Raw genomic sequence first — 24112 nt, forward strand, 5'->3', positions numbered from 1 at the left:
ATTGCCACGTCATAGCCTCAGCCCTGGGTCTTGGTCAGTTCCACCCAATCTAGATGGATGGAAAGGGGTAAGATGATCCCCAGAGACAAACCAAGGTGTTGTTACCCAGAAGGGGTAGCTCCCTCTTCTCACCTGCTTCCCAAGACCTCAGCCACCCAAAGCAACAAGTTATTTATTTGATTTTGCAGTGTGCCAAGCCCTAGGATAAGCACTGAAAGGACAGAGATTAGGCACAGACTTGCCACTGATCCAGATGGTGAAATCTCACTGCCTGAGAGCACGCGGACCGTGGACAAACCAACGAAATGTTGTGGGTTGAGGCCACAGCCAAGGAGCACCATTAGAACAATTCATTCTGCTTGGGGATGGAGGAGGGGGCATGGGAAAGCCACACTGAAGAGAGAACACAAGCTGGGCTTCAAAGGGTGTGGCACCTTTTGTCAGGAAGGATGGCAGGGCAACAGCATTTCTGGCAGAGTGGAACAGCATGTGCAGAGGCGCAGAGGCATGAGAAATCTGCCAGGTTCTGGGAAGAGACTGTAGTGGGGGACAAAGTGGGACAAGGAAGGCGAGGGGGAGAAGGGGTGATTTACCTGACGAATAAAGGAGAAGAAAAGCAGAAAAGTGATCCCTAATGTTTGAACGGCTTTTCCTGGCCTTTTATCTAAGCTTTGCTTAGACAGGCAGCCCAAAAGGAAGCTGGTGCCTCCCCATTCTGCAGCTTGCCTGGGGAGGGGAAGGGTCAAATCAGAACAAGATGAAGATATGTCTAGGGAGCTAAGTGTGCAATGGGGAGACCAAGGCAGCCTGGGACTTGAGCACAGGAAACAGGACTGGGGAGAAAGAAGGAGGCAGGCCAAGGAAGGGACAGGTCAATTGCTGAACTCAATAAAAAGTTGCGTGCCAAGCCCTGCACTGGACCTTGGGGATACAGAGATCAATAAGGCAGGGCTCCTGGCTCCACAGGCTCACAAGCAGGCTCAGACAAAGGCAAAGACCGTAGAGTGGGCTCAGCTCCGTGGCTTGATTTGTCTAGCAAGAGTCGGTGGGAGCCCCAGGAGCCACCTCCCTAGCCCAGGGCCATGGAGAAGGCTTCCTAGAGAAAGTGACATTGGAGCTGGGCCTTAAAGGATTACTAGGAGTTTGCTACGTAGAGATTGAGGAACTCTCATAACTCCGATATTCCCTTTAATCAAGCCTGACTACACTGTAGTTAACTTGGCCAATGTCTATCCTTTCTGCTGAGCTCCACAGTCGTGGGCACTCTGTGTGTCTACTTCATTGAGTTTTCTCCTACACCGAAGAGTGGCATATAGCAGGTGCTCAGTAATATGTGTGTGTCCATGACAGCGCAGCTTGTGCAAAGGCTCGGGGGAGGGTGCACATAGAGACAGCAGTACAAACTGGATTGGGACAGGGGAGATGGGGCAGGCAGAGTCCAGGGCATAAATGACCTTGACGGCCCATCGGAGTAGTTCGGATTTTATCCTCTAAATGGGGAAGGACGTGATCAAATTTGCACTCACTCATTTAGTGACAAATCTTTATTGAGCACCTACTACGTGCCAAGTATGACGTTAGACCCTACGGGAAATCATGAGAGCAAGACCAACTCCTTCCCCATGTGCAGCCTACATTCTCCTGGGAAACCAGATAGCACACTTGTGAGCCATTAAGAAAGAATATCTTTTCAGCTCATGATGAAGTGCTAGGTAGAAAAATTTAAGTGGTTACGGGATCAGAAAGTGATGAGAAGGGGGAGGCTCGGTGCCAGGCGGGGAGTGTGTCAGATAGGATGTGTTCAGCTGCATACAGCAGAAAACCTGACGCATGGTAGCCTAACATACAGGCGTTTATTTATATCGTGCAACAGGAAGTCCAAGAGGTAAGCAGTTCAGGGCTGCTGGCAACTCGGTGGTGATGTCAAGAAACCACGTTCCTCCTTTTTCCTGTTCTTCCTCCTTAGCATTATCTCTGATGCTTTCACTTTATTTTTTTTTTAATGAGAAGGAATTTATTCATTTCATATTTATTTAAAAGTGCATAATTAAAATAACTTAAGTTGACGCCTTGCTGACATGTAAATCACTCCATCCAAAACAAATTTGGGCAAGTCTGAATGTCACAAAGATGACTGGTATGAGTTTTCTGGGGTGGAAAAGAGGGGAAAGGACCAAAGCCACATCTGGGCTGATGTGATACACGATTGCACCCACCAGTGGGTGGGTGTGACTGTGGGTGTGCAGGCAAGGTATTCAATCCTTATGCTGGACTCCTTCCAGCAGAAACAGGTATTCAGAGCAAGAAATGGCCACGAAGAGAATAACCCCCGTCTCCTCCCACCTGCCATAAAGAAACTTGGAAAGATTTTAGGATGAGCATCAGGCTTCCTAAATTTCATTGAATGGGAGATGCGGGACAAGCTGACGGTAGCTGGCACCTGGCTTATAAAGGGATCACTCTGGGGCAGTAGGAAGATGGACTTGGGGATGCAAGTATGGAAGCTCTAGTTCTGGGAGAAACGGGGAAGCCTGGTGATACGGATGGAGAAGAGGGGAGCAGCTGTGACAACCATGGAAGGGGGTGCAGAAACGGCAACAGTTAATGTAGAACCGAATGAAGGGTCTCACTGAGGTGAGGGGACCCAAATGCAGCTGTAAAAATTGGTGGGCCAGTCCCAAGTCACCAACAATGTCGGGCTCCCCCATGAGAGAGGTGCTTCTAAGAGGCAAACCTCAAGATGGCTTGTAGGGTTTTCTGGCTGCTAAGAAGTTCCTAAAGTCAGCCTGCCCTTCCTTTATTGGCGGAGCCAGGCAATCAGAGTCCAAACACTCACCGGGTACTGGGCATTCATTAGTGTCTTGGTAACCGGTGACAAGCTCATTAAAAAACAAAAATGTGGCAGCAGAACTCTGGGGAGTTTGGGGGAATACAGACCAAATGAACTAGCCCTTGGGCCCTAGTCATGGGGCACTTGAGTTCAGGTCACTGATTGGGGGAAATTCTGTGGAGAGGTGGAAATTCTGCTCCAAAAAACTTGGGGCCATGACTGTCATCTCCTTAACAAGGAGGGAGGTGGACTGACTTCAGAAAAGTCCCTTTCCAATAGATTATGCATGTATTTATCTTTAACCAGTCAGCTAAAATGGTTTCAGGGGATCAACTATCCCACCTTTCCTCGGCTAGGCAACAAATAATACTGGCGAACAAAACAGACAAAAATCCCTCTCTTCCCAGAACTCTGACAGGAGGAGACACCCCACACCCCAAATAAACAAGTAGTCTATATAGAGTAAACTAGTTGGGAGCCAAATACAACCTTCATTGAGTAATTTACTCACAAGTCATGCTGTTTTCTTCTTCAGCTATGTAGTCAAAAGGACATCTGGTCCAGAAATGGGTCAGTCAATCAGCAATAGGCGAAGTTCTGGGTACCTGCTGCTTCCATGTTTTCATTCTAGCATTTGGGGGAATTAAACATGGAAGCACCGAAGCCCCAAAGATCAATCAATTGACAAACAAGACACAGGTATCCAATTCACAGGCTGAGGTGGTACGTATTTTCCATCACCTGACCGTAAGATTCTCTGTTCTCTGCTCCAGGCCAGGCTGGTGGCCCGCAGGTAGATATGCGTATGTGTCATGGGAAGATATTACTAAGTGCACAGCTCTTGACAGGTGATCAAGCATCTTCACATCTGTTATCTCTCTACTCTACACAGAGGTGTAGGTTTAGCGAGTGAAGTTACAGGACATCCAGTTAAATCTGAATGCCATATTTGAGACGCAATTATATTAAGAAAAAAACCCGTTTCTCTGAAATTCAAATTTAACTGGGTGTTAAATTTGGTTTAGTTTGGTGTATTTGGGCTGCGATAACAAATTCCCATAGACTAGCTTAAAAACAAACTTTATTTCTCATAGTTCTGGAGACTGGGAAGTCCCAGATCAAGGCGCCAACAGATTTTGGTGTCTGGTGAGAACCCTCTCTCTGGCTCACAAACGGCTGCCTCTTCTGTGTCCTCCCATGGCGGAAGGGGCGAGAGAGCTCCCTAGAGCCACCATGACCTAAGACCTCCCAAAGGCCCCACCTTCTGCTTGCCATCGCACTGGGCATTAGGACTGAACACATGAATTTGGGTGGGACACAGGCCACAGCACCGGACAATCTGCATCTTATCTGGCAACCCTAACTATAACCCTCAGAGCCAGGCATAACCCTCCATTTGACCACTGAGGCTCAGAAAGTAAATTGCTAAAGGTCAACAGACCAAGGGGATGTCAGAACTGGGCCCTTCCCCTTTGCTGGTCCCTGCTTCCCCCGCCTCGGTGGCACCTTCGAGGCATCAAGGATAGGCTGGGGTGGAGTAAGAGGATCTCGGGGCTAGAGAAGAGGGACTGTGTCAAGGGGAGGCCGTGGAGGGAGCCACCGCCATGAGTAGCAGACCCCAGGCTTCATGTTAGCAGACAGAGGAGGGAGGGTTTCCACTCTTCGTTGCAACATGTTTTCGGTTTTAGTTTACTGCACCAGGGCCCCGGCACCCCAGCCAACAAGACTGGAAAGGCAGGAAGCCATCTGGAGCTGCGTGCTGAGTCACAGAGCCTGGAGAAAAACAAGAACATCATGACAGCAGAGCGGGGGGTGGGGAGCAGCCTCCCCGAGATGGAGATTGAGGTGGGCACCGGAAATAGAAACTGCTCCCTCTGAGGCTTCTGTTAAAAGGCCCAAGATCACCATGCATTTGCAGTCCAGTTTCTGTTAAGCGCCTACTGAATGCAGAGGTCTGGACGTTCTGTGCAAATGTCAGTCAGTCAGGTGGTATAACGGAATTTTCTGGGTTTTGTTGTTGTTGTTTCAAATCCTGGCCTCTCCTCTTCTCTGACTACCCCTTAGCCCTTGGGCAGTTTACTTAAACTTTCTGACCTTGTTCCCTCCTCGGTAATAATAATCCTTATCTCCCTGAGATAGTGTGAAGGTTTAAATGAAATCACATTTTTAAAAAGTGTCTCGCAAAGGCCTGACACACGCCAGGTGACCAACAAATGGTAGGTGTTATTGTCAGAGAGACATGTGACTATCTTCCTGTCAGGCTGGTGTGGAGATTGAATCAGATAACCTATCTTCACTCTGCAAGAGCTCTGGGCTTACGTCTGGGTGACGGTTCAGCTACCCGTAGAGATCCCTTTCTCCGCCGGCCCCCGGCACCCGAGACGCCTGGTTCTGGTTTCCCTGAGCGCTGGCGAGTGAAATACACACACAGTGAGTGCCCACATGACGTCCGTTCATTCCATTCCACAAATGCTTCCGTTATCGGTGTGCATGTCACCGGCTCAGCCTGAGCAGGGTACAGAAGAACAATTCAGAAATACTCCTTTCTGTCGTTGCGCTTAGCAATTGCTCTGCGCCGGGCACGAAGCTAAGGGCTTTATGTGAATCCCCAGAACAACTCCTCCAGGTCAGTATGATTACAATCTGCGTTTTGTGGATGGGGAAACTGAGGTCCGGAAGGAGTAAAGATGTTGTGAAATGCACAGAGCAAGTAGGTACCAGAGACCAGGCTCCATCCCAGGCCTGATTCGCCCACACGTTCTGACTCTCAGACTGCGGACGAGCTCCCAGAGGGAGAAAAGCCCGCACTTGGACACTGAACCTTATTCAGACACACAGGTGCAGAAACAGTGTCAGGCAGGGAGATGATTCAACGCCAAAGGAGAGGCTGGTGGTCAGAGTTGTAGCGGTTCTGGGCTGGAGGGGGACCGCTGAGGGGTTTTCTGAACTGGGGGAGTGGGGAGGGGAGTAGCACTAGGCCTTGGGACAGGAGATGGAGCAGGGCACAGAGAAGGCAGGCGAGCAGAGGCACAGAGGCCTTGGCCAGGTATGGGCAAGGTTCGGCAAGAGGCCTGCTGGCCCATCCCAGGTGTGTTTTGGAGAGCAAGAACAAGGAACATCCAGTTCACAAAGTCTGGCTGGGCCAGGCTCTCATTCATTTCCAGAATGAGAAATGCCTCGGCCTGGCTAAAGGGACTTCTAGCCTCTGTGCCTCACCACCTGCGAGGATCCCTGTGTCACGTTTTGGGCCTGGTCAGTAGGGCTCAAAGGTGTAGCTGTTGTCGGGAAGGGAGGAGGTTTCTGCGGAATAAGGCCTCAACCTTAGCTCTCCTGGGTAAGGAGGCAATGACATTCCCTTGGCCTTCCGAGGAGTCTGCTAAGAACAGCGCACACTATGGGTCGTTAAAACAAATCTGGAGACAGTAGGGCTTCTCCTCAAGTCAGTCTGGCAATACGGATGAAGAGGATTGAAGCTCTGCCCCCTTTGATCCCAGGGTTTCACCAGCAGGAATTAAGCCTAGGGAAAAGATCAGGGACGTGTGCGAAGCCTCCGTGTGTGTGCAAGGATGGTCGCTGTAACGGTACTTACAAGCACACCAATGAGAAATGCCCCAACTAATCAATAAAGGGGCTTGGTTAAAAATGATGATGCATCCGTATAACGGCGTCCCACACTGCCATTAAAGTCATTGTGGTCACATCATATTAAGTGAAAAAACCAAGTCGCACCATATCGATCTAGGATGATCCCAGCTTGGAAGTGCTCTAATCTAATCTATTCCCTTATTGAATAATGTGCCGCGTGTCGGGCAATATTCTGGGCACGGCGATACGGAAGGGAACGAGTTCAGCGTACCGTCTGGGGCGAAGTCAGAGTACAAACAAGACAATTCCAGGGGTAGTGCGATGCCACGGACTGGGCGTAAGATGGGCTGGTTTAGATGGAGTGACGAGGAAGGACGTCTGATGAGGTGACCTTCCAATCTCGACCTGCGCGTTGAAAAACATCCATTCATGAGGATCCAGGGAAGAGCATTTCAGACAAAGGGACAAAGGCCTTGAGCGGTGATGCAACTGCAGTTTTAGAAAAAAATAAATAAATCAAGAGACATGGTGAGCGAGTGGGGAGAGAAGAGGTGGGAGGGAGGCAGGCACAGGCCACACAACACAGGGATGAAAGCCAAGGTGAGGTGTTTGTACGGAGTTTGGAGCTAGTCCCACTGCAGTGGGAAGCTGCTGGATTTTAAGTCAGGCAATGAATATATTTACGTTTATCTTATATTTATGAACCAGAAGGAAATACACCAAGGGGTTAATAGAGGTCACCAATGGGTAGGGGGTCATGAACCATTTGTATTTTTTCTGTGTGCTCTTGTGTAATTCCCAAACTTTCGTGATTAGAAAAAAACTGGTAATTTCTATTTTAAGATAACTTGCCAGAGAGCAGTGTGAACCGACGGCGACCACTAACATGGGGCTCCGGGGTGAAAAGTCTGTCAGCTACACACTCTCGTTGGATTTTCCCAATAACCCTGTGAGTGGAGTCAGATCATTTTACTTCGTTCCATTTGGTAGGTGAGGACGCTGAGGCTGGAAGGGGCAAAGAGGCCCCGGCAGAAAACGGCACAACTGAGGCCAGAGTGGAGGTTCTAGAAGCCTTGCCCAGGCTTCCTGATTCTGCCACAGAACCGTGCCTGTGGGCTGGTCTGGCTTAGATTTAGCCAGAAATCCAGAGATCCCAGGAAGAAGCGCATAGGACGACCCCCGTGCCTGTGGGAGGGCAGGGATGGACCCACAGCCCCCAAGAGCACTTGTGCTGGAAGAGGGGCCTTCGCTCAGGACAGACGCTCAATCAGCATCTGTTGAATGAACAAAATCACTTGCTTTCAGGAAAACACCACTCTTGGGAGGCGGTTTCGCTGGCTTCACAATTCAGTAGCTGTGTGATCTTCGGTGAATTATTCCACCCGGCAAGCCTGAGTCCTCCTCTGTGAAATGGAGATAAGTGTATGGTCGCTCACCTCCGTGAAGTGTAACAGTTAGGGGCACACTGGGAGCCAGACGGCCTGGGCTTGAACCTGCTTCTACCTCCTGCCAGCTGTGACCTTGCGGAGCTCCTCAGTCTCTCCATACTTCAGTTTTCTTATCTATAAAGTGGGGGTGATAATACCTGCCTCCAAAGGATGGTGTGAGGACTACATGGATGGATAAAGCGCCCTGAAGAGGTCTTGGCACGTGGTACATGCTCCTTAGACGTCGCTGGCAAGTGAGCATCAGAGGGCTGGTGAAGGGACTGAGAGGCTTTGGGAAGCATATGAAAAGCTTAGCACAGGGTGCCCACAGGCGGCAGCTGCTCCTGCCCTTCCACCACGCTTCCTGCTTTTATTACCCCTTCGGTAGTTGTTCGTAAGAAACCTACACAAATTCACTGCCCATCTTTTCCTTTACGGAGGAGACCCCTTACCCATGAGGAGGGTCCTCTGTTTCTGTCTGTTCAAGGTCTCGTGAAGAGTTTCCAAAGTCTCTGTTTCTAATTCAGAGAAGAAGCCACCTTTTCAACTTCAAGTTTGACATTTGCTCTGGCGAGCACGCTCCTGGAGTCACCACACCTCCGATCCCCACCCCAGCGTTCAAACGTCCATCACCGAGGACCACCAATCCTGGGGCGGCAGCTGCATGCCACTTGGCCTCGTCTCTCCCTCATTATTTTTCTTTAACTCGTCTCACATTTAAAACTTAAATACATTTGTTCAAAAGGGAAATGTTCTCATTACCATAAATGGAGAGCCAATACCACCTGCCACAAAAAGAAGCTATCCATAAAAAGAAATACCAGGAAAATAAAGCAATATTACTGAATTCTGGGGGAATAGGGGTGCCCATTGAAGACTCTGGGCTTGAGGCCTGTTTGATTTCCATTTAAAAGGGGGATCTGGAGAGGTGTTAAAGTTTCAGAGAGGTGCTAAAGACCTGTTAGTAGGAAGTGAGATTGCCTTCTTGGTGTGGTAAGAAGGACAGAAAGAGAATTCAAAGAGGAAAAAATTCTCGAACCTCACAATTGAATGTTTTTATCTCCTTGTTTGTTCCCCTTCTAGAACTTTCTCCTGTCTGCCAGGAGCAAGGGGGCCCCCTTTTACGTGATTCAGTTCTTTATTGAGAAAAGCTAAGGAGGGAGCCGCCCGCCCTCTGTTTCTCACTTACTAGGTCACTTTAGGAACATTCCTTCCCCCTCTCTGAATTGAGGGAGGTGAATGGGAGAAATGTTCTTCTCAGAGGATTTTCAGGTCCTCAGAGTCTGGGAGGCCTCATCGGAAAAGCATGCCCGGCTGTGCATGGATGTTTTCTTGCCTGCCGGTGGGGCAGGGGTGCCGTCCACCCGGAGGACAGCCTCGTGGCACGGTTCAGGTTGCTGGATCTCCACAAGGAGCAGAGCTGTGGGATTCATCGCATATCCACAAATAAATTCACGTTTCCTGGGGGTGGATTTTCTGCTTGTTGAGTCGAGCAGATGGCTGTGCTTGAGTTGAAAAAGGAGGTAGCCCAAACTCCTCTGTGCCTAGCCTAGACCCTGGGAAGAAAACGAGCAAACAGCTCACACGGATTTCAGGCTGTGTCCCCTGCTCAGCAGCCCCTGCAGATGCTTCCTTTATCAGAGAGCCTGGGGGGCAGCCTCTGAGGCGTCACCCCTAAACTATTTCCGTTTTCATGCCTCCTCCCTGTTTCTCAATCAGCTGGGATCTGCTGCACCTGCGTGGCATCCAGATTTCTGAGCCCAGCATTGGAGACCCCGTCTCCAGTCTAGTTCCAATTTGTGTCTCCAGTCCTGGCTGCTGGGACACCCTTCCTTGAATCCCCTGCTTCTGACAAGCTGGTTCCTGGGCACACGGTCCGTGTGAAGAAATAAGGAATGAAAGAATATGCCTTCTGCTGGGCTGCCTCTATGGTTCATTTCAACATATATTTCTTGAATGTCAGGGACAAATGGTGCTCGAAGGCTTCTTCTATGCCAGGCCCTGGTACGCTGGCCACTGTCTTGATTTGCTGGGGATTTTCCTGGTTTTAGCACAGGAAGTCCCTGTCCCAGGAAACCCCCGGGGGACAAAGGCAGATTGGGAAGATCGGTCCCCTTATTGGGGTAGGCTCCCTATACTCTGTCTTCAATGGGGCTCCGGCATGGTGGGGGAGGATGGCATCGAGCAAATGATTCCACAAAGAAATGGGTAGTTATAAACCAGGGCAAGAGCAAAGCCAGAAGCCAGCTCTGAGCTGAGTGCTGCGAGGAAAAGCCTTCTCCCGGCCCTGGAGAAGCTGCTGGTTGCTAGGAGAGAGAGGGACATACAGCTTATTTAATATAAAGTGGTGAGTGCAGTGAATCAGAAATTGACACTCTCTTTTCCCTTTCCACATTGCACTGTTTCTATTTTAATTGGGGTTTCAAGCATCAGAAATCCACTGTGGTGAACGAAATGGATATATATTGAAAAAGCATTAGAAGGAAAAGCTAAGAAACTAGGCTTTGGAAGAGAGAGAGAAACAATTGCTTCTTAGGTTGTTGAGAGAGGAGAAAATAATGCCAGAACAAAAGAACTTGCCTTGTTCGTTTTCATTAGAAAAATGGACTCTAGCCATTCTCTGCCCTTGGGTTTCTCTGCCCAGTATCCTAATTCCAGGAAGAAAGAATCTGATAGCCAAGCTTGGGTCTCACGCCAGCCCCTTGGCTTGACTGGGGGGAGGGGGGACACCGTGATTAGAAATTCCACGAAAATTGCGCGGTACGCGGCCGGCGGGGGTGGGGGGCGGAATGGTTGCTGACAGAAGACGGAAGGGCTGGGATGCTGAGAAGGTGAAAGCTTCCCTCATCCCTATCTCCTCTTCAAGAGGAGGGCTCAGACCTCCTGCACTGTGGTCACTGCCTTCGCAGCCCCTCTCTGCTTGCCTTCGGACCGGAATATTCTGTTACCACGGACAGCCCCATGCTGACAGCTGCCTTCCCGGACACAAGTGTCTCATCCCGCCGCCCCGACTGTGATCACCATGGGGCATGCACCGTGTCCTTGGACACAGCTGGTACAATGCCTGGCACAGACAAGAAACTCTGTAAGTGTGCTGAGTGCTTTCTAGAGAATTTGCAAGAGCTGTGACGATCCTGCCCCCCTTGCCCTGGCCCCCTGCCCTCCAGCCAAAGCAGTCTTCTTCCTGCTTCTCAAACACTCGGCCGCCTTGCTAGCCCTTCCACCCACGCCACTTGCTTTGCTGATCTCATGACTCAGGGCTTCGCAACAGGGGGTGATTTTGCCCTTCAGGGACATTTGGCAATGTCATACCAGAGAGGGGCTACTACTGGCATCTCGTGGGTGGAGGCCAGCGATGCTGCTCCACGGCCGTTCGTGCCCAGGATAGGCCCCATAACAATTACCGGGCCCACGATCTCTGCAGTGCTGAGGCTGAGAAAGCCCGAGGCATTGCCGAATGCCCACATCTCTGCTCAGAGGCCCTCTGCTCCAGGACACCTGCCCTGCGCATCACCCATTTCTCCCTCTCATGCTCCCTCGTATATTTTCTTTGTGGCATTTTACCATCACCTACAACGATCGCGTCTGTTTGCGCTCGTACTGGACGTTCAGCCCTGAGAGAGGACCCCGGTGGGCCTTGTTCTCTGTTGGCCGCTCAGCAGGGAGAGCAGCGTCTGGCACACTATGGGCTGCTCGGGAAAAATGCGTCAAGTGAATGTTTAATAAAGGAGAGTGCCCTCGACACCTCAAATATCAGAGGTCAGAAAGCTCAGCCGGGAGGCCTGGCTCCTCTCGGGCTGGCCGTCTCTGTGTGTACGTGACTACTTCCCCCAGCCAATTCAATTCAGCCTGTGCTGTTTGCAAGCTGCGTGGTCTTCGGCAAATTTCTTAAGCCTCCTGGGCCTCCGTTTCTGCATCTGTAAAGTGGGGCTATTACTACTAGCCCCTTCCTTGCAGAGATGAAATGGGGGCGAAATAAATGATTCCACAAAAAAACCTTAAGAAAGGGCCTGACTCAGAAGAGCCTTGGTAAATGTCATCTACCATCATCATCATCACCATGACTTGGCTGGGGCAGTCGCTGAGGATGACAGAATGGGCTCTGCGGCCCTACCAGGAGATTAGGGGATTAATACAGCTTGCAAGGCCAAAGCTATCCCCGTTCGGTTTTGCCAGCTCTTGCTCCATCCGGGAAATAAACCGGATGAAGCCTTTATCCATCTCTTGTTTTGAGAAGGAGGCTAGCAGGGAACGTGGATTTAATGTGGCAGATGGTGCTGTCCTTGAATTATGAAACCAAAGGAGGAAATTAAAGTGCACCATCGTAACCGCTATGGGCCCGCAAGGGTAGAGGCCGGGGGGGTGGGGCATAAAGAAGGACAGAGGAGGTGTTTTATTGACTGGACAACGGCTATGCTTGAGGGCAGCTGGAGTCCTAGAATAATATAAATTTATGGCGTAAAATAATTTTAGGCCACCCCCTTCATTTTATATAGGCAAATGGGGCCCAGAGAGGGAAAGTAACCGTCAAGGTCACACAGTGAGTGGCGGAGCAATCCACACTGATTCCTCGCATGGGGTTATTTGACTGCTCTGGGCCAAAGCCAGCGAGAAACTCTGTCCCAGGGCATCCTGACTGTGGGCCACCTCTGCTCTGCACCGGGGTCTCTTCTCAGCTCCTCAGGACGAGGGTGAGCCAGAGCCCTGGACCCATTCTGTCCGGGTCTGAAACAATCGGGGGCAAGTTTCTCACCTCCTGGAACCTCAGTGGCCTTGTCTGTCAAATGGGAATGCTAACAACCTCCCTCACAGGGTCACTGTGAGAATCTGATGGATTACCATCGCAAACAGTATTTAGCCCGGGGCTTGGTACAAAGTAAATGCCCAATAAAATGTTAGTACCGGTGGTGGGGCCAGAAGCGACTTCAGGTTCTAATGGCTCCCCGAGGCTGTGAGCCCCGCAGAGGCCGTGCTTATCTAGGGGACATCTTTTTTTTTTTTTTTTAAGATTTTATTTATTTATTGGACAGAGATAGAGACAGCCAGCGAGAGAGGGAACACAAGCAGGGGGAGTAGGAGAGGAAGAAGCAGGCTCGTAGCGGAGGAGCCTGATGTGGGGCTCGATCCCATAACGCCGGGATCACGCCGGGATCACGCCCTGAGCCGAAGGCAGACGCTTAACCACTGTGCCACCCAGGCGCCCCAAGGGGACATCTTTTGTTCTCTATGCCTTGCAGAGCCACTGACACCCGCCGGGGGCTCCGTAAATGGTAGTGGCCAGTGGCTGGCTCCCTCAGGGACGCCCATGTCTCAGTGGGCACCACGAAGCCCCAGGGAACGCCGCCAGCAATGCATGCGACTCTTTGTCCCTCGTTTAGACTTTAAGCCTAAATGGATAAAGCAGCCCTCCCGTCCAACGGTGGACTGGCCTCGTGATGAGGGCTATGTTTGTTTTCCCAGCCTTTTTCTGCAGCACAACGCCTTTCCCCAACTATGCTTTGGGCTATTTGCATTTAAATTGGTTTTCTCTCATTACAGAAATCTCTTAGGTCAGCTGGAGTTTCCATTTTCCTCGGAATCAGTTTGGAAGCTCCATTTCTTGCTCGAGGGTCCCTTGTGCCCTCCTCCCTCTCACTGACGGTGAGACGTGGTCACGTATTCTCATCTCATCGTGCAGAACAGACAGCCTGAGAAAGTCGCCCCAACGCCACACAAGCTTGGCATCTTTCTTACAGGAGACGGTGGAGGTGGAAGGTGGGGGGCGAGGGGCAAGAGGATTCTGGCCCCTGTAACTGTAGGAAGGAGGCCCCATAGTGGCTCAGCTTCAGGACCTAGGTCTCATTTTTCTCATTTATTAAAAAAAATCAACTAAGCACGGTGCTGGGCGCTTGGAAGGCAGATAATAAGACGTACTTGCTGCCCTCCAGGAGCTCCCTGTCTAGTAAAGGAGAGAAAAGCAAAATAATGTTTTAAAATCATAATATAGTCAAATAATTGGCTTAATAAGGATCAGAATAGATGCCAGCCTGAGAAGCAGCTTTCGATGAGTTCTCCTCAGAACCACAGGCACGCGCACAGGCACGCGCACAGGCCCCCAAGCATGCGCGCACCCGCTCAACAACGTTCACAGCATTTGCCGCGTTGCCAGGTAGCTTTCTAAGTGGTGTACACAATTTATGCATATATATTAATATATTCACTTACCCTTCATGACAAGCCACGAAGACAGTGCTGTCTACCATTATCATTGTTTTCTACGTGAAGAAACTGAGGCACGCTAATTAAATCACTTGCCCACGGTCATTGCTAATAAAATGCAGAGCCAGACTTGACCCCGGGCGGTATGGCCCCAGAGCCTGTGCTATTCATCCTACGCTATGACAGCACCTGACCAAGAGTGGTCCACTCCCATGTTTTCTAGACTAGTGCATCTTTCAAACTGGTCAAGATCCACCACCCTGATTTTCTGACCTGTGCTTACACCATGAACCCTGGTGTGTGAAGAAGTTTGAGATGCTTGTGGTGGACCCGAAGGAAGACTAGGAAGTTTTCAGATGGAGAAAAGGAGAAATAAAGTATTCCGTGAAGGACAAAACTGTGCTAGCCCCCACAGTATGAACAGCATGGAGATCTAGGTCAAGGGTACTCCAAGTTGTAGGACAGTTGCTCAGGTGTGAGGTAGGCTGAGCAGGTGGTGAGGCATGGGACTGGGAGACCGGTAAAGACCAGACCATGACAGGCGTTGAATATCATGCACATGGGCTCTGTCATGAGGACGAGGGAAGCTATGGAGGGGATGAGCAGGAGAGGGACACAGCCTGTTAGAAAGATCTCTCTAGCTCTAGGGTGAAGGACTACCTGGATAGGGAGGCAAGGAGAATGTATGATCAATAGATGTAACCAGTAGGCATAAGAGCCATAACTGATTGGGTATAATCAATACGGTTAGGTGGCTTTTTTCCTGCACAGAGGCAGTCCTGCTGTTCACCATATGTGTCGTGGAGCTGTAGCCACCCAGAAAAGACATCTTTATCTAATCACCCAGACACCTTACAGGCTGGTGGTGGCCCTCATGCGTGATAGTCAAGAGGGGTGGAGTCAGAGCTAAACTAAGACAAGTAGCCTTTGAGAAAGAGATGAGGGGAAAACATGTGAGATAGAGCAGAGCAAAGTAATCTGGTCTCGGTGGTCAGCCTGAAGTCAGGGCTGAGGGAGAGTGAGGAGATGGGATGAGGCTCAGGTTACTGATTTAGCTCAACCGGATTGTTCTTTAAATCCCGTTTCAACTGAACACCAGGTGTCGCTGAATTTTTCCCGCAAAGTCCAAATAGAAAATATTTTAGACTTTGCAAGCCTTATGGTCTCTGTTATAATTACTCAATTCTGCCATTAGAGTTCAAAAGCAGCCATAGACAAGATGTAAATGAATGGGCAGGGCTGTGTTCCAATAAAACTTTATTTACAAAAATAGGTTGTGGGCCAGATTTCGCTTGAGGGATATCATTTGTTGACCCCTGCTCTACACTATGAGGTGGCCCACGTGCCAAGTAGATTGTCAACTAGGAGAGCCAGGTGGCTGTTAAGTGAGAGAAAGGCTCACACTGAAAGCCTCACACCTCATCAGGCAGATAGACTGAACATCTCCTTGAGTGATGCCCACCTGACCATAAAAAGACTCATCTGACATTGCAGAGTAATTCCAACATCTAGTCCTGGGAACCCAGCTCTGCAAAATGGAGGCAGATGTTTGATTCCAAATGCTCAGTCTCTGTTCCGGGCACAGTGGAGGTCCTGGTCTGATATTTCCATTGGTTACAAGTGTAACACAATAGGAACACTAGCCCACCTTCACTGAACACTCCCTCTACACCGTGCACTGGGTTAAGGGCTTTACCTGAGGGGTCTCATTTAACGCTGAGATTAAACCCAGGTGTGGCAGCCATGTATTATTATGTATCCCCATTTTACAGATGAGGAGACTGAGATATAAAGGAGTTCAATACTTCTGGGGCTTGGAATCAGGCCAATCCCAGACTCTAGGCCTCCAACCGCCCTCCAAAACTGATGCTGCAGGCCCACGTGGACGCCCAGGGCCACTGCAGCAAACCCACACGTTAGCCCCCAAACACAGGCTGAAGCAGGTCAAACACTTGGGAATCTTTTGTCCTCTGGCCTGCGTGGCACTGTTATTGGAGACAAGCAGCCCCGAGGCGATAAGCCCATCTGCTTGAAAAGCAAACCCAACCAAAATCAACAGGCACATCTTTCCAGATCTCTGTTATCGAACAAAATGGTTGTCAGAAGTGGGTCCAGATGAAGCGAATGTATTGCTATCTGAAGGTTTTGGATCTGAAGGAGATGGGGACAGAACATGAGAGGAGACGTTTAATCTCCATGTGTTCACTCTGCAAACGTCCACGTAGGGCTCTGTGGTCCCTGTCCCTGCCCTCCTGGAGGGCCTGTTTGGGAGGGAGCCAGGCACAGAGCAGAGCATTCGAACACCCTGGACGTCATGCATGGTGGGGTGAATGCACGGGGCCCTGGGGGCACAGAGCAGGGACTTAGCCTGGGCAGAGGCACCTGGAGCCCAGCCCAGGTGATCTGAGGTTAGAGCGGTGGTGAGGAATATTCCAGGGGAGGGAAGAGCATCTTCCAAGGCAAGGGGGATTGAGGCTGGAATGAGGGGATCGTATAGAAGGGATGCGGTTGGAGGGGCTGGGGAGAGGTCCTGGGGAAGTCAGCCCCCAGTAGTCGGCCCAGACCACTCTGGGCTGGAGGCTGTCTTGTTCTCAGCCTTTTGTGCAACGAGAACGGTCTCTCAGTTCTAGATGAAATACAAAGCACTTGCCAAGAATATGGTGATGCCAAGAACACTCTGCTGATGCTGCATCTTGAAATAGTAAAAATAAATAATAGTAAATCACTTCTATCACGCTGCCCATGTCACCCTGTACTTCCAAAGGCTTTATCTTGCTTATTATGCTCACTGAAAGTTTGAAAGTGGGCAAATATTAATACTGCTATCATCCTTGTTGTATTATTAAAAATATTAACAGTTTTCATTTTGGGGCCCTCTTGGTGGCTAGCTGTGAGCTAAATGCTTTATATATAATGCTGTATTTAGCGGAGAAGCAATCTGAAGCTCAGAGACATACAGTAACTTGCTCTAGATCATACATTGGGAAAAGAATGGAGCCAGGACCCAAACCCAGAGTTTGCCTGATGTCTGAGCCCAGGGTCCTCCTGCTGGGCCTTTCTGCCTTGACCTCATGCCATCCAAGTACTTTGTGGATTTCTGAGAACATTTTCATCTGTTATTATATTTGTCCCTCCAAAGAACTTTCTGAATTTAGCAGAAAAAGAACCGTGGCTCAGAGAGGTAAAGTGTCCTTTCCAAGGTCACACAGCTTTTGAAAGGGCCAACTGAAGACTCGAGCCCAGGTCTTTCCATTTCAAAGCCAAGGCTCTACTCCTTTACCATGGCTTCCATGTCCACAGCAAAGAAACCAACAGCTAATGTTCCACCGCTGGTATGATTCTTTAAAAAAAAACAAAGCAAAAAAACCCCCAAAGTCATGTTCTCTTAATCTCCGCATTGGCAGGTATTCATTAGGCAATCAAAAGACAAATACCTAGGAGAGCAGGACATGCAGGTCACAGCCAAAATGACATCATAAGGAGCAGGCTGTGCCAAGCAAATCTAATTTCCTCTGACAGAGTGGCAGGCTGCGAGATAAGGCGAAAGTCACTGCCGTTGCCGTGTCCCCAATTCTGAAGGACAAGTTAAAGCAGCCCCACAGAAACAAGGGGGGGGCGGAGAGAGCACGCACACCCTACCCCCCACAGAGGCATGCACACACACAGACAATCACGGACACTGACGCACATATCCAAAAGGCACAGAGTCACAAAGACGGATTAACGCACACGGAAGGACTGATACCGAAAAGCACCCACGTGCACAAATACACACACACGCCTCCAAAGACACACGTGCAGGTTGAGAGAGACAGACAAATACATATACGTACATACACACCAATGCACCCACATACCCCCAGCTCAGACACACACACAGGGTCACTAGCACAGACACACACACACACACACGTAGAATATGGAGACACACACATAAATACAGAGATATACAGACACACAGAGTAACACACACAAATACAGAGACACACACAGACAGGCACACCTGCTTGCCTCCCCTCCACAGGCAGATGACATACGCACACACACACAGGGACAGAGATACACGCGCACACACATTCACAGAAACACGCGTAGACACACGCATCTGCTCACAGACACACACACACACACCAAGACACACCCAGCACCCCTCGGTGGCAGGAGGTGCTGACTCTTCTCAAATCCGCTCCTCTGTATCCCTGAAATTACATCTTTCCCAAATTGGAGACTGAAAAATGAATACCTCTGTGTCTGTGCATTTTCTCAACTCTGCCTGGCCTGATGTCTTCATCCAGAAGCTTGGAACACACCCTGGCAACCGTGTGCTGTTGAGAAAGGACGCAGACGTTGGAGTCAGGCCGGTGTGGGTTCCAGCCGAGGCTCTCCCACTCACGAAGTGCGGGGACCTGGGCGAGTCTCACCCTTCTGCGCTTCAGTTTTCCCATCTGCAGAGGGGTTGACAGTCCTTGTGATGAGACCATTAGACTGGAACCCCTTGACATTCTGGCCTTCAGCAAGAACCGGTCCAGGCTAAGTACTCTAGCTATTCGAGCATCCGTCTTCCTCACCAGGCTAGAGAGCACTTTGTGGTCAGGCGGCTCGTCTGCGTCCCCCTAAGTCCGTCCTCCAGGACTCAGCAGTGTCTGCCAGGCACATAGTAGGCTCTCAGCGAATATTTGTGAAATGAATCAAAGAAGTCTATATCCTTAGTGTCTAGCACGGGCCTGACACAAAGTGCTCCCTCACAGTTAAAGCGTGTTGAAAAAGGTAATACACGAAAGTGTAATCACAACCACGGACCGAGTTCGAACTACGCGCCCTAACTCTATCACCCCATTCCATCCTCTCCATCAAATGGGGGTTCATTTGAAGATGAGGAAACGAGATCCAGGGAAGTTAAATAATTTACCCAAGGTTACTTCCTGGGGTGGCGATTCAGGGGTATGATTGCTAAATGCACGCCCAGAACCTACCCACTGTAGACTCCACGCATAAATACTTTCCACCAGTGACACCATTCGACTGATGACTTCTACAGCCAACTCTGCCCGATTCAGGTGCGGAGTAACTCTTCCGCCTCAGTCGACATTTTATCTTCCATCCTGGGTTGACTTCTCAGCCTTCAGCATCCATCCAGAACACCTTTCATATGCCCACGGGGTTGCATTTTACACATAAGTAATCCAAAAGCTGCTGGTGTCTGCATTTCCCCTTGCTCTCTCTAGAGTTAACAGCCACCCATCCACCCATCTGTTCTAATCACCGGACCATTTTCCATTTGAGGCCATTCTGTCCCCAGGGGTTTTTCTTCTGTGTCTGTGTAAACCACACAGCCCCCATCCTGAATTTGTCAAATCTGTTTTCCTCTCTCTTGCATTAGTACAATCCCTGGGTGTAAAACTAACCTGGGGGTGCCTGGGTGGCTCAGTTGGTTCCGTGTCTGACTCTTGCTATTAGGACAGTCTTGATCTCCAGGTCTGGAGATTACTTAAAAAACAAAACAAAACAACAAAGAAAAACAGCTCAACCAACCTGTAGGCCAGTTAAGCTACTTTACATAACAACTCTATTGGGCCGTGCTTGAGTGCACAGGTACGCGTTTTGCAAATCCTGAAAGGTTCTTACTGTACCCCCATGCTTCTGCACACCTCAGACATGCTCAAATCCCCCCACCTCCCACCCCCACCATCCCCAGTTTCCCTAAAAACAGAGGGTTTTGTGAAAGATCTCTGCCTCTGTCTGGGCAGGCAGAATGGATACAGCCACAGGCCACTGAGGCCCTAATTATCCTTCCCCACAAAGGAAAATAAAAATGTCCAAAGATAGTGGCCACCTGGCAGGCAGGGGACCGGGGCAGGCGGCAGTGACTCATCGGGCACGCCAGGCAGCCACTCTCCCCCTGCAAGCAGGCTCGGAGCTTACTCACAGCTTTGCCAGGCTAACGAGCAGGAGAACAGAGGCATCTGAGGGCCAGGGAAGCGCTATTTCTGCTAGCTTGAACTCCAACATGACACAGGTGGCTTTCAAGACTTTTTTTTTAAATCACTCTCTTGCTTCCCAGTTAGGACTCTATTCATTGGGACTGCCCCATGTGAACAGAGTGGATCTAAGCTATATATATATATATACCAAGCAACCCAGATTTTCCCTGTCCTTGTCATCTCAAACCCCTGTCCCCCTCAGCATCTGCGTGAAATTCTACCACTAGCCGTTCATTTCATGGGGCTGGACCGGGTCTTCTCCTGGGGCGGTTCTTGAAAACAGCAATATGTCCCCTTGTGTGGAGTAAGGTGAGTGGGGAGGGAGGGGTGCTAAAGTGGTTAAGGAGAGGTTACTGCGTGCCAGGAACTGTGCCAGGCACTCGATAGGAGTCATTTCCCCGAACACTTACAGCCCCTGACTGTCTCCATCTCAGAGACGCTAAAAGGGACATTTAGAGAGGGGAAGTGACCTACTCCACGTTCACAGAAAGGCCAGGATTCAGGTCTGTTTGGCCCCAACGGTGACATTCTTCCCTTGGGTCCCGGTTACCTCCCAAATGGTTTACAGTCCTCCTAAAATGTTGCGAGACACGCCACACTTTGCTCACGCTGGGATGACGAAGAAAGGTCATCTCAAGTGCCAATGCCAACATAGTGGCTGAACTGGGAAACGTGTCCTGTTTCCTGGAACACGGGTCTATTTCTCTGAAACACTGAAATTTAGGATGTGGCATGCATCTGCTAGCAAGAGGGATCAGTGGGAAGACCGGGAGTCCAGAGCGTGGTGGAGCCGAAAGCAAATGACAGCTGGGTCCCTGATGGGAAAGCTGAGCCCCTGAAAGCAGCCCTTGACCTCTTTTCCTCAATGAGTCCTGATGTCTGGCTGTATCTGGGTCACAGTCATCGGCATTTTACGGTCATCTGCTATTGAAGCGCCTCGTTGACCACAGTCCGTAGTAACAGTTAGAAAGTACTGGAGTTCTGAGCCTGCCTCTTTCATATACTTCTGATGTGGGCTTTTCTGCTCCAGAAGTCTTCTGCTGAGTTTCAGAACCAGACAGCCAAAAGGTTCCTTATCCACAGAATCCTGGACTTCAGACTAAACTAACTCTTGTCTCCTCTCCGACCTCTTTCTCTTGGGGTTGCCATCCTGCCAGCTCAGGAAATAACAACCATCAGCGGCCATGTAGTCGTTCTGGAGTCTTAGCTCTCTGTGCCTCCACATCCCCTCAGACACCAAGCGCTGAATCTGTCCCCTGCAGCCCATCTCCATCTTCCCACCGCAGCCCTGTTTTTCCATGCCCGGCTGGCTGCAGCAGGCTCCTCTCTAGCATGCTGACTTCAGCCTGTCCTCCACCTTGGCTCAGAGAGAACATTCTAATGTACAAAGCCGGCCACATCACTGCATGTTTAAAAATACTCCCATGGATCTACATTTCCTGAAGATAAAATCCGAATGCCTGGGCCTGACATCCAAGAACTTTCGTTACCAGAACCCTGCTTATTTCTCCGAACTTATCTGCAGCTACTCCAGAGACACAACCTGTGTTCCCATCACACGGACACAGGGAAGCCACTCAGAGGCCCGCCTCCAGACCTCCCACCTTTGAACAGGCTCTGCTCTCGGCTGAGCTGCCCTTTCCTTGCTTATGTAACTCCACTCATCCCTCAGCTCAGCTCTGGCCTCCCAGGCCCACCTCTCCCGGATGGTCAGCACAGATGGGGTGCCTCCTCTGTGCCTCCACACCCTCCGGTGTCCCATACCACGCTGGCTCAGCAGTCTTCCTTGGCTTCGGAGCTTCCAAGACCAGAGTCTCAGAAGAGTAGAAAGAACTCATGGCTTAGCCAAAAACATGTGGAGGAAGGCAATCAGGAGCAAAGCAGGGTGTTCCCCTCTCCCCTGCAGACAGAAGAATGTTCCCGGGAGTGATGTGCAAAGGGCTGGGAGGGGGAGTGACGAGCGTGCCCACGCTCCTGTGGGAGGCCCTCACGCTTGGTTCCCAGGGCCAGGTGTGGGGCAGGGGCAAAGTCCCAGAGTCTGTGGGAGTCTGTGGGGTCTCCAAGCAGAAGGGAAGAGGCAGTCCCAGGGAGGCAGGAAGGCAGGAAATAGCAGAAGCCGCCACATGGCATCTAGGCGATGGGGGCTCAGATATTTCTTAGTTTCCCACAATCCTGTGAGGCACCAAAAATAATACCATGTTCCCACGAACCCCAGAATATCATAGAGGTAACAGAGTCACCTGACCTTAGACAGGCTGGAGATAGGAAATGGGGACAGTTCCATGGAGACCTGTATTGACCAGTGACTCAGAATGATAAATGCCACAGACGGGTGACATAAAAGACCAGGTGGCTTTCCTCCCATCACCTTTCCACACCAAGCACAGATACTGTCTCTGGGGAAAGGGAGGGGGTGGACAGACTGCAACTGAGTTGCTACCTATCCCAACCAAATGGACGCTCAAAATAGAAATTGAATTCAGTTAGGTGGAAGAGAAATTATATTTGTCCCATGAACCTGAGTTCATGGACTGACGATCATACCCATTCCAACTGAATCCATGAACACAGACGGTAACAACAACTCAGCCAGAAAAGCACACGTATTCAGAGCGAGGACCATGCCTGAAACAGGGGTCTGTCTCTTTCCTCTATTTTGACTGCTAGAGCAGTCCAACACGATACACCAAGAATCCACGAACCAGATCTAAAGTCTGTCTGTCTGAGGATTAGAGTTACCGCTGGAGAGTCCCACCACAGTACGCCATACAAGGATGAGAGGTGGACAATCAGCGACCAGGTCTGAAGGTAATGGGCTACCCGATATTGAGTCATGTTTTGGGCCCCTCTCCTTCCTGTGTCTCAAGAAAAGGATGATCAGGAAAGGCTTCTCTGCAAAAATGAGACCAGAGATGAAAACTGAAAATAAGTAGAACTAGGCAGGGAGGGAGGGGTTACCAGGCAGACAGAACCGCTTTGCAAAGGTCCTGTGGTAGGAAAGTGTGGACTTGTTCATGGAAGAAAATAGGCCCCTATGGCTAGAACACTGTGAGTGAAAGGTGGCTGAAACAGTACATTGACTGCTGTTTCTAAAATGCCCCCCTCCTTCCCCTTGAGGTTGGGCTGGACCCAGTGACTTGCTTCTAGAATAGACTAAAATAGCAATGGTGTGCCTCTTCTGAGGGTAGCTTATAAAAGACTTCCTTCTTGTTCACACTCTCTGACTTTCTCACTTGTTTGTCCTGATGAAGCGAGCTGCCATGTTGTGAGCTATCCTACAGAGGAGCCCACGTGGCAAGAGACTGAGGGAGCCTCCAGCCAACAGCCAGGGAGGAGCCGAATCCTGCCAACAACCACATGAGTGAGCTCGGAGGCCAAGTCACCCCGAGAGGAACCTCGAGATGACGGCAGCCCCAGATGACTGCAGTCTTGTGAGAAACGCTGATGGATGCAGTCGAGCCACACCCGGATTCCCAACCCACAGAAACTGTGACGTAATAAACCTGTGTTGTTTTCTAAGCCACTAAGTTTTGGGGCCATTTGTCACACAGCTGTAGATAACTGATGCAGCTGATCAGGCAGGTTGGAGAGAATACAGAACATTTTCGATTGTTGGTTATCCTTGCGGTTTTCAGCTGCTCCATGTAAGTGTTCAACCCGGGCCCGATGTGTCATCCAGCTGAGCTTCTGATTCTGAACCTTTCTGACTCATAAGACCTACGTACCATCCGACATTGGGTGTAAGAGGATGTCTGATTTACTAACATCAGCCCAGTGGGTGGGCAATGGGAGGGTGGAAGGGACAGGGATGACCTTTGCTGACAACCTATTGAGCACCAGGCCCTTGCTGGGTGTGCTGCCTTAAGTATCTCATCGGTCCTTACGGGAATCCGCCCACCTTGAAGGAGTGCAGTTAGGTAACCCAGCCAGAGACAGCCGGCCAGTAAGACGTGCGGCCAGGATCTCTGCTTTTGAGGTCAGCTGCCTACCACAGCCCTCTGATATCACTCTCACCAGTGAGTGGTCTTTCCAGAAACAGCTGGTCCGCTGGGTAAAAACCAATGGTAGAGAAGGCAGAATACTGAGATGCT

At 50.2% G+C, this 24112-nt stretch overlaps 1 long non-coding RNA gene across 1 annotated transcript; it reads left to right on the forward strand.

Moving 5' to 3' along the window:
* The first annotated feature begins 5312 nt into the window (after positions 1-5312).
* On the forward strand, positions 5313-23533 carry LOC148108836 (uncharacterized). Its single transcript, XR_015726827.1, has 3 exons — positions 5313-5456; positions 10752-10927; positions 23273-23533. It is a non-coding gene; the product is annotated as an uncharacterized LOC148108836 (long non-coding RNA).
* The last annotated feature ends 579 nt before the right edge of the window (positions 23534-24112 follow it).

The sequence above is a fragment of the Ursus americanus genome, chromosome 15 (assembly GCF_024610735.1).
Source record: "Ursus americanus isolate L20-20 chromosome 15, mUrsAme1.1.p, whole genome shotgun sequence".
Classification (NCBI taxonomy): Eukaryota; Metazoa; Chordata; class Mammalia; order Carnivora; family Ursidae; genus Ursus; species Ursus americanus.